This window comes from Coregonus clupeaformis, chromosome 23 (genome assembly GCF_020615455.1).
Source record: "Coregonus clupeaformis isolate EN_2021a chromosome 23, ASM2061545v1, whole genome shotgun sequence".
Classification (NCBI taxonomy): Eukaryota; Metazoa; Chordata; class Actinopteri; order Salmoniformes; family Salmonidae; genus Coregonus; species Coregonus clupeaformis.
The window spans coordinates 17,733,162-17,747,238 of NC_059214.1; the positions used below are offsets into that span (position 1 = coordinate 17,733,162).

Genomic DNA, 14,077 nt, shown 5'->3' on the forward strand with positions numbered 1-14,077 from the left:
TAATATATGGGTATTATGGGTCCAGTGCAGTGAACTCGGCAGTGTACCTTGTGGGGGACCCAAAGTAATCCCTGAGTGTGTGTAACCCTACCTTCCAACAGACGTAAACCCTGTGATATTGCTAAAACTCACCTCCAATACAACCCTGGGTTTTTACTGTGCCCTGTGAGAGATGTACTGTAATTTACAGCATGCCATCAACATAACTCTACTTGCTAATAGAACTTGAAGTCTTACTTACGGTTGGTATCTCCTGCAAGCCAGTCCATATAGGGTCTGTGTGTGTCTTTAAATGCATGTGAGTTACTTAGAGATCCTTTCATCGACAATCACAGCCCAAATCAACACTGAATAAGAACAAAACTAAAGGAGGTATTCAGCCATGCAACCACAAAGAAAACAACGATTGCAGACATGGATTATTGCTGAGTCTTTCTGTCTGTCTCCACTCAAAGGTTGGTTGATATGTTTAATGTGGTGTTGAGTAGAGCCAGGAGAATTCAGTCCACACTACAGAACCTCAGAGGAACCTCAGAGGGACACGCATATCAATGATGTCATCGGCATGATGCTGTTTTCATCACTCCCACACACAGATGAGAAGCAGCAGCAGCAGCATGGTCCACACACACACACACACACACACACACACACACACACACACACACACACACAAAGGTATGTGGACACCCCATCAAATTCGTGGATTCAGCTATTTCAGCCACACCCTTTGCTGACAGATGTATAAAATTGAGCACACAGCCCTGCAATCTCCTTAGACAAACATTGGCAGTAGAATGGCCTTACTGAAGAGCTCAGTGACTTTCAACGTGGCACCGTCATAGGACACCACCTTTCCAACAAGTCTGTTCACCAAATTTCTGCCCTGCTAGAGCTGCCCGGTCAACTGTAAGTGGTGTTATTGTGAATTGGAAACGTCTAGGAGCAACAAGAGCTAAGCCGCGAAGTGGTAGGCCACACAAGCTCACAGAACGGGACTGCCGAGTGCTGAAGCGCGTAGCGTGTAAAAATCTGTCCTCAGGTGCAACACTCACTACCGAGTTCCAAACTGCCTCTGAGATCACCATGTGCGATGCCAAGCGTTGGCTGGAGTAGTGTAAAGCTTTCCGCCATTGGACTCTGGAGCAGTGGAAACGCGTTCTCTGGAGTGATGAATCACGCTTCACCATCTGGCAGTCCAACGGACAAATCTGTATTTGGTGGATGCCAGGAGAACGCTACCTACCCCAATGCATAGTGGCAACTGCAAAGTTTGGTGGAGGAGGAATAATGGTCTGGGGCTGTTGTTCATGGTTCGGGCTAGGCCCCTTAGTTCCAGTGAAGGGAAATCGTAAGGCTACAGCATACAATTACATGCTAGATTATTCTGTGCTTCCAACTTTGTGGCAACAGTTTGGGGAAGGCTCTTTCCTGTTTCAGCATGACAATGCCCCTGTGCACAAAGCGAGGTCCATACAGAAATGGTTTGTCGAGATCGGTGTGGAAGAACTTGACTGTTCTGCAGAGCCCTGACCTCAACCCCATCAAACACCTTTGGGATGAATTGGAACGCCGACTGCGAGCCAGGCCTAATCGCCCAACATCAGTGCCGACCTCACTAATGCTCGTGGCTGAATGGAAGCAAGTCCCCGCAGCAATGTTCTAACATCTAGTGGAAAGCCTTCCCAGAAGAGTGGAGGCTGTTATAGCAGCAAAGGGTGGACCAACTCCATATTAATATCCATAATTTTGTAATGAGATGTTCGACGAGAGCAGGTGTCCACATACTTTTGGTAATTTGGTGTACATACCGGAGGAGTACACCCCGGCATGTCGCAAACAGCACATCGACAACTGGCTTGATTTACATTAAACACAAAGTGAAGGTCACTGTGAAAGGTCAGCCCATTAATAATGACTGCAGTCAGCTGGGCTTTCATTGTAATCATGTTTCAGACCAAGCCGTGCCAGCTAGCCCCGAGGAGTCATCAACATGGCCCTGCTCAGGCCAAAATACACAGCAGCGGACCAGCTCAATGGGCCCAGATCAAAAGTAGCGCACTATGAAGGAAATAAGGTGCCATTTGGGACGCAACTTGGGTTTGGATCGGTCTGGGTCTGAGCCTGTACACTGCACAGTCAGGAGCCCAGTGAGAACTGATTTCCGTTGCAAATGGCACCCTAGTCCCTACATAGTGCACTACTTTTGACCAGAGCCTATGGTCAAAAGTAGTGCACTATGTAACAAATAGGGTGCAATTTGGGATGCAGCCCTGGAAACGATGGAAAAGGTATGCAGAACAAATGTGGTTTGCAGTGCGACGAGACCAATGGACATGAATATTTGAAAAATCCTAATCTTTAGGGGAATCCAGTCTAAAAGTAGTTCTGCATCAGAAAACCCAAAGTGTCGAGGGAGTTTGTGTGGCTGACGTGAGGAGAGAATAAAGCATTTTGTTTGTTTGTTATGTTTTGAGGAAGACTGTATTAAATTCATCAGTGGGCTTCCACTCCTAGTCACACACCTAACCACTAGCATATGGTTACTCATTTTAGACCTATACTCTGAGAAAAAAATAAGAAACCCGCCATACTCAACTGGGGTCTCACGTTAGAGACACCTTCACTCTTTTGGTGAAAATAAGTTTACATTGATTGCTTTACAGGCATTTTACAGGCATCACTTCCAGTAATATCTCTATGGGGCGTCTCTAACACCCTGTTCACATCCATTTCTTCTCAATCGACCCTGCTCCAGTTACAGTGAAATATTGTGTTGGAAAAGTGTTAAGCAAAGCATCTTTCCTTCGACAGTGTGATTTTGGCTCTCTGGCTGTCTCCTCCCCTTATTTGGCTTACCCAGGGCTTTTTCTGTGCATGTTGACACCAGACCAATCTTGTGGGAAGTGTGCTGAAAACACTGCACTTTCTAACAGGCTATTTATGAACAGGTCTTAACTGCTAACGGCATCATACAGCCTTTTAGTTTGTCCCACTGACCTACACTGTGGGAAACTTTTATGTGCAGCCGCCCTAAGAGCCATTTCTGTGATGGAGATGAATCATCAGAGAGGAACCTCAGTCATCGTCCGAAACAGAATCCTTTAAGAACCCCTACCTTCTCCCAAAGGCATCTTTTCAAGCCATAAAGCAACACAGCTGATGCTGCAGGGGCATCTTCAATATACAACGTAATAGTGTGCCATTTGGGACGCAAAGCCCAGCATAGAGCAGTGGAGGAATACATTGAGTTGACTGGAGTGAGCAGAGCAGGAGATGATGAAAAATTAATGAGTGCTCTCCAGCTCCATCCCATGTGACCTTGTGGCTGAGTGCTCAGAGAGGAGCGAGGTCATGGGCTAAGGCGGGCCCACAAACACACACATACGCCTGTACACAAATACACTCGCACGCATGCGCACACACACACGCTGCATCCATGACCAGGACAGGGAATGAGGGTGAGGGGGCTTTTTCTGATGGAGGAGAGCAATAACAACAGGAGAATGTTTGAGCTTTCCCTTGAAATGACTAACTCTCATATCCATTTCCATTTTCTCATTATATCATGGCTATTAGCTCCCTAGAATCCTGCAGCCAGAAGTAGCCACTGGCATGAGAGGGGGTCTCAAAAGCAATGTTTTCATCACGAGGCAAAACAACAGAACATTGAGACTCAGACCACCACTGAGTCTCAATGTCTACTCACCACTCCTCTGAATCCCCTGTTCTTGGTGGATAGACAGACAGAGGGATGGAGGAGAGGAGGGTTCCCTATGGGCCTGTGTGAGCGCCAGTCCAACCCAAAAGAAAGTCAAGAGCACATCATCCAATGGTATTCTCTGGTTGGCATGCTTTCCTTCCCTGTGGACCCTTGATATGGAGTGGTGTTTTGAGAGTATAATCTCTCCACACACGCACGCACGCACGCACACACCCACACACACACACACACACCACCAGCAGGCTGCTCCTGACCCTGCTCCACTCTGCCACTGTGTGCCCTTATCTCGTAGGCAGCCACTCGGGACCCAGCCATCCGACTATCATCCTCACATTACTGCTATGAGTGGTTCATTTGACTTTTTCAGGGGGCAGTGTCGTGCTTGACCCCCATGTAATTAGCTTAACACCGACTCCCTGAGCCAACCGATGGACCACTGCCATTACATCATCAGTAGCACTGTCACTCATTGGCTGGAGTCACCGAGCCAGTCAGAGTCAGTGGACCCATCTGTCCAAAACAGGATTGGTGCTCCAAATCAATATTGTTTTGGGTATTTTATTGACCACCTACGCCGCCACCAGTCCCATTTTCAAATCACTGTGGACCAGGCAGGCAGTCAATATCCAAGTCAACAATTCTTGATTTTGAGGACAACCGATGCCTCCATATCAACAGAGTTGATCATGGAATTTGGGGTAACAATTAATTGTCAGGCAACTAAAATGACCACAATAATCGTTATAATTGTTAAACAAAATCATCTGAAGCTGTGAAAGTCAATCGCCCAAGAATCTGCCATCTGTTTTTCTGGGGGGGGATTTTAAAGCGACTTTGAGATTCTGTTTGTAATGAAAAGCGCTATTTAAAATATAGTATTATTAGTATTATTATTAACAACTATGCAAGAAAGAATTATGTACTACCAAGACAAAGCTGGCTCTTGTCCCAGGCACATCCTACACGTCTCCCTCTGTCCCTCTGGCTTGTCAACATCCCGTTTCAAGCAAAGTACCCAATACCCAATTGTCATACTTAAATAAAAGTAAAGATACCTTAATAGAAAATGACTTAAGTAAAAGTGAATGTCACCCAGTACAATACTACTTGAGTAAAAGTCTAAAAGTATTTTAAATATACTTAAGTATCAAAAGTAAAAGTAAAAGTATAAATAATTTTTAAAAATGGCTTACATTGAGCAAACCAGACAGCCTCATTTTCTTGTTCTTTATTTCACGGATAGCCAGGGGCACGCTCCAACACTAAGATATAATTTACTAAATGAAGCATGTGCTTAGTGAGTCTGCCAGATCAGAGGCAGTAGGGATGACCAGGCATGTTCTCTTGATAAGTGTGTGAATTAGACAATTTTCCTGTTCTGCTAAGCATTCAAAATGTAAAATGTACATAATTTTCTTTAGGAATGTAGTGAAGTAAAAGTAGTCAAAATTATAAATAATAAAGTAAAGTGCAGATACCCAAAAAAATTACTTAAGTAGTACTTTCAAGCATTTACTTAAGTACTTTACACCACTGCCTACCCCTCTCAAAAACAGCACTATTTAGGCCTACCAGATCATTCTTATGCTAAAATCTGGTGGCCACAGCTGGCAGAATTTTTGTTGTAAGCCCTGAGCTCTTTTCAAGCTTACACTATCAGGTACAGGTAACTGCCAAATAAAGGAAACACCAACATAAAGTGTCTTAAAAGGGTGTTGGGCCACCATGAGCCAGAACAGCTTCAATGGACCTTGGTATAGATTCTACAATTGTCTGGAACTCTATTGGAGGGAACAAGACCATTCTTCCACGAGAAATTCCATAATTTTATGTTTTGTTGATGGTGCTGGAAAATGCTATCTCAGGCGCTGCTCCAGAATCTCCCATAAGTGTTCAATTGGGTTGAGATCTGGTGATTGAGACGGCCACGGCATATGGTTTACATCGTTTTCATGCTCATCAAACCATTCAGATGGGGGCATTGTTATCCTATGGGGGCATAGCCATGGTAACCAAAATAATGGCCTGCCCAGCATTTTTATACATGACCCTAATCATGATGGGATGTTAATTGCTTAATTAACTCAGGAACCACACCTGTGTGGAAGCACCTGCTTTTAATATACTTTGTGTCCCTCATTTACACAAGTGTTTCCATTACTTTGGTAGTTACCTGTATGCTTCCCATCTTCAATCTCAGAGGCCTTGCTACATTTCCCCTCTAGAGTTTACAAAAAGCTTGAGACTTCATGGACAAGAGAGAGAAATAATGATATAGGCCTAACCACTTGAGTGGATATAAAATACATTAAACTGGGCAGCATAGAAGGGTTGAGCAGGTGGTCTAACTGGCTGCTAAGTCTCTGTCCCAAATGGCACCCTATTTCCTATATAGCGTACTACTTTTGACTAGAGCCATGGTCAAAAGTAGTGCATTATATAGGGAATAGGGTGCCATGTGAGATGCAGCCTGTAAATCATAGGTCAGAGTGGAGTCCCAAGCACCCATGTCAATAACAGCACAGACGCTGATTCCTTAATGAATAGAGTACCCAAAATGTTATACAATTCCATAACCATACATATCTAGATGAGAAAGTAGGCCTACATTCATTCAACATTCATACATTCAACACAAATGTAGAGTTATCACAGCAACAATTACATTGAGATTTGTTCAGGATTAGTCAATCATGTAAATTCCCAGTAGAAATAGTCTCCTGAGTGGCGCAGTGGTCTAAGGCACTGCATCGCAGTGCTAACTGTGCCACTAGAGATCCTGGTTCAAATCCAGGCTCTGTCGCAGCCGGCCGCGACCGGGAGACTCATGGGCGGCGCACAATTGGCCCAGCGTCGTCCAGGGTAGGGGAGGGAATGGCCGGCAGGGATGTAGCTCAGTTGATAGAGCATGGCGTTTGCAACGCCAGGGTTGTGGGTTCGTTTCCCACGGGGGGCCAGTATAAAAAATAAAAAAAATAAAAATGTATTCACTAACTGTAAGTCGCTCTGGATAAGAGCGTCTGCTAAATGACGTAAATGTAAATGTAAATGAAATGGATAATAGTCTCTATGACCGTGAGATGTAACACTTTACTGTCATCATCACACTGTATTGCTTTAGGCACACTGAAATGGCATGACTGAAATGACTGCTGAAATGACTGCTTTAAATTGTGCAGCAGCACATGGATTAAATATGACGAGGAAATATCATGGTTGAAAATGGCAATGAAATCCTCTAAAACCCAACAACATGAGGAATGCTGCACAGAGTGCACAGAGCCACAGACAGCCACTCCTGATAAACAATCAGGTAGAAGAAAACCTAAACTCCTGTTAGGTCTTTAGACTCAGAACAAACACAGATGGTAAAATCCACGTAAAAACACCCATGTGCACCAACATGGGAAGTTCATAGGAGCATGTCAAATTGTGTGTCAAATGAAAGCTAAGAGTTTATATTTTTTAGAAATGAAGGCGTATATACACTGAGTGTACAAAACATTAAGAACACCTTGACACAAACCGGTGTGCCTGGTACCTACTACCATACCCTGTTCAAAGGCCATTCAATATTTTGTCTTGCCCATTCACACTCTGAATGGCACACATGTACAATCCATGTCTTAATAGTCTCAAGGCTTAAAAATCATTATTTAACCTGTCTCCTCCCCTTCATCTACACTGATTGAATTGGATTTAATAAGTAACATCAATAAGGGATCATAGCTTTCACCTATATTCAACTGGTCAGTCTATATCATGGAAAGAGCAGGTGTTCTTAATGTTTTGTACACTCAGTGCAGGGTTTCCCTTAGCCGGTAATAGTCGGCCTTTGGCTGATAAAAAATTGAAAAGCCGATAAATAAAATTAACCTGATTAGGGCGTCCACCCACGGTGCTCAGAATGACAGAAATCACATTTAGATTATGGCAATTCATATTAACAGAACATTCTACCAGCCAATTGTCCGGGAGAAGAAAAAAAAAACATTGCGAAATAATGGTTTATAGCCTATTCATTGATATAAATACCAGTCGATTATCGGTCTATAGGTTAATTTGCATAATTTAGTGGAATTAAATTGCTGCATGTGTACAGTATATTCCTTATGTATCTTATTTATCACACGTGTACAGCATACTGATACAGAGCCATTGAGCGGAAAATCTGTCAGACAGCAAATGCATAGGCAACGGAAGGCAGGCTTCATCAGCACGTCACACACCACTTTGCAATAAGCTGGAGGCAGTATGTATTTTGAAAACATATATTTAATTGTTTGAAACCTGAACATTTTAATACATTTTATGAGGCATGTCTTCCCTTGCTTCAAAGTAGCCTAGCCAAAATCAGACCATATCCGTGGAGGCAATTATTTTATAAAAACGTTATTTCATTGTCCAGTAGCCAAAGGCACAATCATAGTCATATTAGCAACCCATGCTAGCTGTTGCATATTAGATATCCCCTTTTCCTACATTTCTAACGGATATTTTCATCACTGTCACATGAAACCGCTCGCATGTGCCCTTTTGACATCAGCGTTTTCCTGCTAATTGCATATGGAATGGACATTCGCGCCAGGGGAGGAGCAATAGGAGGACGGGTTTATTGTAATGGCTGGAATGGAATAAATGGAACTTATCAAACACATCAAACGTATGGAAACCACTTTTGACTCCATTCCATTTATTGCATTCTAGCTATTACAATTAGCCCATCCTCCTAAAGCTCCTCCCACCAGCCAACACTGATTCGCGCATAGCCTACTGCCTTGTGCGCTTATAATGTGAAGAAATAATAGTTTATCAACATTTTAAGCTAAACATTCGGATCTGTAGCATCAGACTCATTGCTTCTTTTTTTTTATGTATCCTTGGCCTACTGGTTGTATGCATTTGGGATCTATCATCTCAAACTGTCACAGAATAGGCTATTTCTTTCTCAACAAGCTGACCAATAGAATAGGTAAAACTTTTCTACTATGGGGGATAGTAGATTGACATAGGCTAGTGATTTTGCTGTTCGTTACTTGTCTTGTTGGCTGAGGAAAAGTAAATGTGGGCAGTTACTCTAACATCTTCAAAAAGTGCACATCAGAATTCGGTAAGGACCGCACAGGGTTGCATCCTCGACTTGTATGTTCTGTTAATATGAATTACCATAATCGAAATGTGATTTCTGTCATTCTGAGCACCATGGGTGGACGCCCTAATCAGGTTACAATGCATATGGGTCCGGTAAATATATATTTTTTTTTTATGCCACATTTTCCTAACAGAAACCCTGACTCAGTGTACATTTTTGAGGAATAGGCCAAGGCTTTGATTTCTGGTCAAGGTCTTAGAAAACATCTACCAGAAAGCGTCTTAAAATGTATTAGAAATACATAAAAACACAGTAATGTTATATTTCGTTTTGGATCATTTTTTCTGCCTTCTGTAAGTTGAAGAAACATTGCCTTGTGCCTTGAAATTCCGTTACCAGAACCCCACATATCTTTAACATATTTTCTAATTTCTCTCCCTCATGAGGAGGGAGGATAATTAAAGTTCACCGAAGTAACAAGTAAAGGTAGACCTATCAATTAGTTATAGTGTTTTTACTGATATACATTTTGTTTATGAATTATTAAGTGATTAAAACTTTAAATTCCGTTACCAAATCGGTAATGGAATTTCCCAAAAATCAGTAATGGAATTTCTGCAATGGCTAGAATGGAAAATCATAGTAGTCATAAACCACAGCTGTGTTCCCAAGTTCGGACAGCACAATACTGTACAGTACAGTTCAGTACAGTAAAGAAAAGTAGTTCAGTACAGTACTGTGCAGTACTGTACAGTAGAGTTCAGTACAGTACAGTACACAGTAGAGCACACTAGTGTTGAGTCTACTATAATGTACTATACTGAACTCTACTGTACTGTACTGTTATGTACTGTACTGTACTCTACTGAGCTATACTGTGCTGTACTTTGATGTCCAATATTGTGAAACATTGACGTCTATGATTGTTTCAGATTTGGTCAGGTCCGGTCCAACCAAATTTGATCTTGTTTGGGGGCAGATCTCATTAAAATAATAGCCAGTGTGTAGAATAATACACAAATATACAAAGGAGGATATTGCATATTTATACCTTTGTGTACCTAGTTAGGATACATCACCATGAAGAGAATGACGTTCATATCCATAATTATGCATCTGTGTAGCACAGATCAGGGACCCATAATGAAATTCTGTTACCGCAATTCTGTTACCAGGTATAAATCCACTTCACTTACTGTAGTTCAATAACCAAAATATATTTTTTCAAAGTCAGTGTGTCATGTCATAGCTGACACCCCATTCAGACATCGTTGAATCTTAATTTGGAGCACATATTAAACAGAGTTTTTGGAAACGTGGGCACAAAAAACTGAGGGAGATATTACTGAAATTCTGTTAACAAACTTTGCATTTGCACAGTTCTTCCAGTACATGTTTTTTTTGTCAAATGTTCAGTGTAAATTGTTAAAAATAGTCATTGTGCATAGAGTTGTATGGTTTGTTAAACTTTGAAATCAATGGTTTTTGTTTGGCATACATTTTAAGTAAAAAAACTGAGTCTCAGCGCAATTCTGTTACCGTGGAATTGCCCAGATGCTATCCTTTAGGGAGCTGCTTCGACTACTTCGTCAATTTCTCTAAAAGCCTTGATATTCCAGCAGCAGCAGTGATGGATCAGCTAATAAGATCTCCATCCATTACCCTCTCAGACTAACCAACCAGCCCACCCCCAACAAAACACTGACAGCATATGGTTCGTCATGAGCGGTGAGGAGCCTGCTGCTTTTAGAAGTGGGGGACATCCCTCTTTCTCTCTCTTCTTTTCTCCCTCTCTCCACGTCAGATCATGACTCAATAATCCTCACAAATCTTCTCTCACTCTCTCTATTACCCCAGTGGTTTACGTCGGCAAATTAGCCATTTTCCTCTCTGGCGGCGCGGTGCAGTACAGTGTAGACTAAGCCTGGCAGGCCGGCCGAGGGGAGAGGGGACAGGGAGAGAGGGGACGGGGAGAGAGGGGACAGGGAGAGAGGGGACGGGGGGAGAGGGGACAGGGAGAGAGGGGACAGGGAGAGAGGGGACGGGGAGAGAGGGGACGGGGAGAGAGGGACGGGGGGAGAGGGGACAGGGAGAGAGGGGACAGGGAGAGAGGGGACGGGGAGAGAGGGGACGGGGAGAGAGGGGACGGGGAGAGAGGGACGGGGAGAGAGGGGACAGGGAGAGAGGGGACAGGGAGAGGGACGGGGAGAGAGGGGACAGGGAGAGAGGGGACAGGGAGAGGGGACAGGGAGAGAGGGGACGGGGAGAGAGGGGACGGGGGAGAGAGGGGACGGGGAGAGAGGGGACGGGGAGAGAGGGGACGGGGAGAGAGGGGACGGGGAGAGAGGGGACGGGGAGAGAGGGGACGGGGAGAGAGGGGACAGGGAGAGAGGGGACAGGGAGAGAGGGGACGGGGAGAGAGGGGACAGGGAGAGAGGGGACAGGGAGAGAGGGGACGGGGAGAGAGGGGACGGGGAAGGCCCTCACCTCAGCACACACCCATTGTTCCGGCTGACAGCGGGGGCATGGGAGCCCATTGTTCTTCCCCCCTGGCTGCTACCCACGCAGCATGGAGCACAGCACAGCAAAGCAGTCATTAACTACCAGGGCCAGGCCGGGCCAGGCCTGGTGCCACTACCAGGAGGAGGGGGCAGCCCGGTGATGCAGTACCCAGGCCAAAGCTTGTCTCGATGGGGTGGAACCTGCCTGGCTGCCTGCCTGGCTCTCAGACTGCAGGGACACCATGACTCCATTCAGTCAGCAATGTTTCATTCTCTTTCACAGATTCTCTTTCATGTGCCAAGATCAAAACACCCTGACCTGAATTGTGTTTGGTCAGAGCAGATGTGCAGTGGATGGATAAAGTGGTATAGGGACTAGCCTATACTGTCTCAATTCTCAATGCATGACCTGGCAAAATAGACACTGCACTGAGGTAGCCTATACACATTTGTTGATGGCAATGATCATCATTTATTTAATCTATTACTTTTAATTATGCTTAATATAGCCTAGGTCTATTACTAAAGGGGAAATAATAGCAAAACAAAGCAAAGTATATTCACAGGCGTGTGAATTAATGTCAATATTTTTCCTGACACTGGCGAGCCAATTACATTGCAATGGTTTATGTATGCATGTGCAGCGCCACACATGAATCACATGACTGAATGCATGGGGATCTGCAGTGCCCTGATATTACTAGGTGGAGCTATCAACGGTTAACCTTAGCTTTTAAATTAAATAAAAAGGCTAGCCCCTCACCAAACTATGACTGTGAGCTAAGATTTTAAGTATCATAACCTAAGTGCTCTCAGCACCATCCAGCCCAGGCAGCCTTTACGTCATTTTGTGCATCGCAAACGGCACCCTATTCCATATGAGCCCCGGTCAAAAGTAGTGCACAATTTAGGGAATAGGGTGCCATTTGGGATGCAGCCATTGGCTCCCGAGAGGGAGCAGGTCCTATATCACACAGTGAATTGGAAAATGAAGATCCTGGGGGCACTAGGGTCAACCAGCTACCCTAGCAGATTTGAGCACGCTGTGTGACCACACACTCCACCCCACTCTCATCTCTAGCACCAACACACTGGCCAGGGATTTTCATATTGAATGGCGCTAGCCCCCTACAATGCCCCATAGCCACTTACGAACTGTGTAACTCAAAATAAAATATATGGGTTTTATAATCCTGTTTTAATCCTAAATGTATGCCTAGTCGTGTTATCAATTAATTTGGTTAGTAAGCTTACTTCATATTCACAATGTTGGTCCAATCAACTAAAGTAGCTCCATCCAACCCAGCTGCTCTGGAGTTTTTTCTCAGCTTGACTTATTTCCTGCAGACTGAAATGCTAGAGCAATTCAGATATTGATCCACGAGCTTGCCTCTGTCAATCTCCAGCAATTATTCCCTGGACTAATGATGGCCCTTGCTCTGCTAGGGCGCTACTTGTTAAAAGCCAGGGGCAGCAGGTGAAATTACCCAGCGAAGTGATTGCCATGGCTACCAATTACATATCGAAAAGGCAGACGGAGAGAGACATACAGTTCTACAAGGCTGATTACTTTGTGAACCTTGCAGGCGAAAGAACTACGTCCTATACGCAAAAAAATGCTTCTACTCAGAATTCACTTTACAAAGAGGGGAGAATTAAAGTTTGCATTCAAGGTTAATCTACCTCTAAGCTCTGAATAAGCAGGCATGGAGACTCCTGTGTGGCTCAGGACATAAGCCCACTTTAGCGCTCTTTCAGCCGGCTGTTGTGAATGGATTACAGCACATTCAGCCACATAATGTCTTTCTCTATCAGGGCAAACACTCACCCCTGGTTGGTGCTGTGGTTGAGTGGGACCAGGCCAGGGGCCTTTTATGGTTTATAGTCTCTACCCCCTGCCTGGCCCAGGGTAGGTCCTGCCATGGTGTATCAATATAACTATCAATGATAGACCTAGGGAGAAACAGGAGCAGATGTCCTCGCATGGTCTCCACTGTACCACCACAGAAAAGTCAAATTCCTCACCAGTGGCTTTTACTGATCTCGCCATCTGTGAGTCATTTCAATTCCATTTTGGCGTAGAGGAAGAAAAAGCCAGAGCTGTTGTGGTTCCGTAGACCTTGACACCAAAGGCACAATGTCTTAGGGGATGGGGCGCCACTTTTCCACCAGCTTGTGTTTTGTCCCACTTCCTGGTTCTCATCTGCTCCCCACCCCACTGAGGCGGCTGCCTGATAGATGACAAAGAAGATGCTTTGCATAAAAACAGTAAGAGCCTCTCCAGTATGACCTTCCTCTGAGGCAAGAGGGAGTTCCTACTCTCATTCTAAAACTGACATACAAAAAAAGGAGGGAACAGTCAGACAGCCACGCTTAAAAGAATAGGGCACCCTATGGGCTCTGGTCAAAAGTAGTATGGTGCACTATATAGGGAATAGAGTGACATTTGGGACACAGCCCTGGTATTTGCTAGGCCCTAATAACCACTTATCGCACTGATTAAGCTGTAAATGGAGATATATATTTTCATGTGAGATTAAAACTAGTGGGTGTGTGGCGGCAGAGCTGGGTGTGATTCCCATGCCCTAGACTATAGTGAGATGGAGAGGCAGGGTGTGTCCCCTTTCTACAGTAGAGGATACAGAATGTGTGTGACAGACACACACAAACGGGCACAGTAGACTACACAGGATTACAGTCTCAGATCCTAAACCCACATGGTGCTGTGAAGAGACTCTAAACATGACAAGTGTCAGAGTG

At 44.3% G+C, this 14,077-nt stretch overlaps 1 protein-coding gene across 2 annotated transcripts in view; it reads right to left on the reverse strand.

Moving 5' to 3' along the window:
* LOC121536102 (kalirin) overlaps positions 1-14,077 on the reverse strand; it is a 253,582-nt gene that overhangs the window by 238,219 nt on the left and 1,286 nt on the right. The gene's annotated exons all lie outside the window — the stretch shown is intronic.